This window comes from Mirounga angustirostris, unplaced genomic scaffold (assembly GCF_029215605.1).
Source record: "Mirounga angustirostris isolate CCGP_5_RB_7025 unplaced genomic scaffold, mMirAng1.0.hap1 SCAF_12, whole genome shotgun sequence".
NCBI classification, from domain to species: domain Eukaryota; kingdom Metazoa; phylum Chordata; class Mammalia; order Carnivora; family Phocidae; genus Mirounga; species Mirounga angustirostris.
The window spans coordinates 104,309,498-104,312,657 of NW_026991720.1; the positions used below are offsets into that span (position 1 = coordinate 104,309,498).

Consider the following 3,160-nt stretch of genomic DNA (forward strand, 5'->3'; position numbering starts at 1 on the left):
CATCATAGTATCTGTCTGGTAATATAGAAGAGAATGGGAATGGTTTTTTTTTTCTTTTTTTTCATTATGTTCAATTAGCCAACATATAGTACATCATTAGTTTTTGATATAGTGTTCAAAGATTCATTAGTTGCGTATAACACCCAGTGCCCATCACAACATGTGCCCATCACCCAGTTACCCTATCCCCCCACCTCCTCCCTTCTGTAACCCTCAGTTTGTTTCCCAGAGTCCAGAGTCTCTCATGGTTTATCTCCCTCTCTGATTTATTCAAGAATGGGAGTTGTTAATCAAACTTTCTTCTCTCAAGGATTGGATGGACAATTTTACATTTTGCCAAATTCCAAATTTTGTATAAGAAAGTTAAATGAATCATAGGGATCCAAGTTCAGCAGAAACATATTAAAATGTAAATTACAAAGTTTTCAATTATATCACCTTATAATGATGCATAAGAAGAAAACACTTCCTGTTCATTTAGAACGATCCGTAACATTCTCTGGAAAACTTTGACAGACTTAAATTAGTTCTACTTCTGAATACATAGCTGGTATGAATGGGTCCACGCCAATACTTGGCTTTTGAGCTTCTTACAGAAGTATAGACTTAGAGCCTGAAACTTGGAACAACCCACTTTTTAGTTTATGTGTCTAACCTTTGTTGAGCTGCTTCACTTTTGATGACTTATATTCTTCAGCCTTGTGAAGACAAATTGTTGCTCTATTTACTAGAGAGAAGGGCTTTGGAGAAACCGAAGGATAAAGCAAGCTGCGGGTCTTCTGTCTTCAGACTCTGCTGGAAGGTCCAGAGCAGAGTCGTGAGGCTGCATTCATTTTCTCAATGGGTGAGGAAAGCGTCCTAAAGAGCAAGTAACAGAAGGGTGGCAGGAGCCCAGAAGAACCAACAAACTTTCCTGCCACCCCTCATTCTGGATTATTTTAGTGCTTTCACGGATTCTTCTGACGGCTCACATCTGCTGTCGAACCCTCCTAGCAGTTTTGATTTCAACTACTGTGCTTTTCACTTCCAGAATTTCTGTTTGGCTCCTTTTGTTTGTTTCTTTTGTTTTTGTTATTGTTGCTGTTGTTGTTAGCAAGGTCCATGCCCAGTGTGGAGCCCAACGTGGGGCTCGAACTCACGACCCTAAGATCATGACCTGAGCTGAGATCAGAGTCAGATGCTCAACCGACTGAGCCACCCAGGCGCCCTTTGGTCCCCTTTTATAACACTCTTTATCGATGTCCTCAGTCTGTTCACGCATCGGTCCCCTGGTTTCCTTTCATTCTTTACCAGTGGCTGCCTCGGCTCTGTGAACATGTTAACACGGCTGACTGAAAGTGCAATATCTGCACCTCCTTGGGGACAGTTCCGTCCACTTCTTTTATCCTGTGGATGGGCCATACTTCCCAGCCTCTTTGTACGCCGTGTAATTTTTGGTGGCAGTTGGGTGTGGTGGATATTGTAGTAACTCTGGGGACCAGGTCCTCCCCTGCACCGGGATTTGCTGCTTGTCGACTGTTTGCTGCTCGTCAACTGTCGACTGCTGGTTGTAGTCGTCCATTTGTGGAGTGACTTTTCCAAACCGTTGTTTACAAAGCTTCCATTCCTGCTGTGCGTGGTCACTGAGGTCCCTCTTCTGCTACCTCAGTGGTCTACGGTGACTTGGGGAGTTGATGTCACATCTGGGGTGCAAAAGACAGAATCTCCCAGTACTTGCAGATTGGCTCTGAGCAGGGCATCCCTTCAGCACCGCGCCGAGCCACGTAGAACCCTGCCTTGGCTTCCCGTCCCGCGAGCACAAGGGCAGGGTCCCCTCGGTTCTGTTACAAGCATGTGTTTAGCCCTGGGCACACGTGTCATGCTTCAGACTTCCCAGAACAATCAGCCTCCTGCTTCCTGGGCTTCTGGTGGTTTCTTCTGCTTGTCCCATCCGCCATCCTCTGTCCCAGACATCCACAGTACTACCCGTCCTGAAGGCTTTCGCTAGATGCCATCTGGAGGGTCACTCCTGCCCATGACCCTGGGGCATGGGGGTGGCTAAGCAGGTGACCACAAACACCACAGCCCATTCCAACAGCCTCCAAAGCCTCGTCCCTCACTAATCACCCCCTCGGTTGCTGTGAAGTTTCCATGAGGTCTCAGGGTTCTTCTGTACAAATTGCTTCTCTCGGTTTCTTGCTTCTGCCTCGTCCCTGCAGCGGAAGGATGGGGTCTCGGAGCTCCCCACCCCACCGTTTCTGCGATGTCACTGGGCACTCATGTTCCGTGACTAGTTGACAACCGGGGAATCTGCTTCTATGATAAATCTGATGATGCAATACTTACCGTGATTTCCACACCCAATTTGTACCCATTTCATACCTTTCTGTCAGGTGGACCCGAACGCGTAAAGCTGTAATCTATGCATTCATGAATATTTTGAGTTGGACAGAACTTGAGAATCCATGTTGTTGAAATCAGATGGTTTTCCAGATGAAGAAATGCCGAGCTGATAGGAAAGTAAAGCTTCTACTTTGTGGGGATGCAAGCAGGGGGTATCCTTTTCTCCTCTCCTGTGACTTCGGCTTCCTGCCAATGTCACATGAAGTGTATGTCACAGACCATGAGAAAAATACGTGGCAGCCGTGGCCCTCCCTGAGGAGACGGGGGACACCAGGGACAATGATGACAAGCAGATGGAGGACAGGTCCTGGGTGCGCTCTGGCCGCGAGGCCCCAGGCAAAGAGACAGAAGCTTGTACAAGGATTAGAATGTTGTTCATCTCTGTTTTCCCAAATGGCAAAATGTCACCGTTGGAGAACATCTCTTCTGTTTCTCCTCTTTGAAGGGTGGATGTATGGCTTTTACAGTCTGAGGTGGCAAGAAATCGCCCTCCTAAAACAATGATTTCAAATTAATAAATTCATCTGATCACTAAGAAATGGCTACAACATCGCAGAAAAGACAGCAGTTACGCAAAAGACAGAAGTTGCTTCTCTGCGGATGGGACGCGGCACAACCAAGGATACATCAGCACGTCTCCAAAGAGGAGCGTTTCTGTTTGTAAACGGCGGGTCCAGCCCCCAGAGCCGCCTCCACGCGGACTCCTGAGTGTCTGCAGATTTGCCCGTGAAGCCGCGGGGCCCCAGCGGAGGGCTTGTGACCAAGTAGCAAAGATGAC

The 3,160-nt window shown here is 47.5% G+C and overlaps 1 non-coding gene across 1 annotated transcript; it reads right to left on the reverse strand.

The window, feature by feature from the left end:
* Positions 1-1,114: 1,114 nt before the first annotated feature.
* TRNAQ-CUG (transfer RNA glutamine (anticodon CUG)) lies at positions 1,115-1,204 on the reverse strand. Its single transcript is given in 2 exon segments — positions 1,115-1,150; positions 1,168-1,204. It is a non-coding gene; the product is annotated as a tRNA-Gln (tRNA).
* Positions 1,205-3,160: the final 1,956 nt, after the last annotated feature.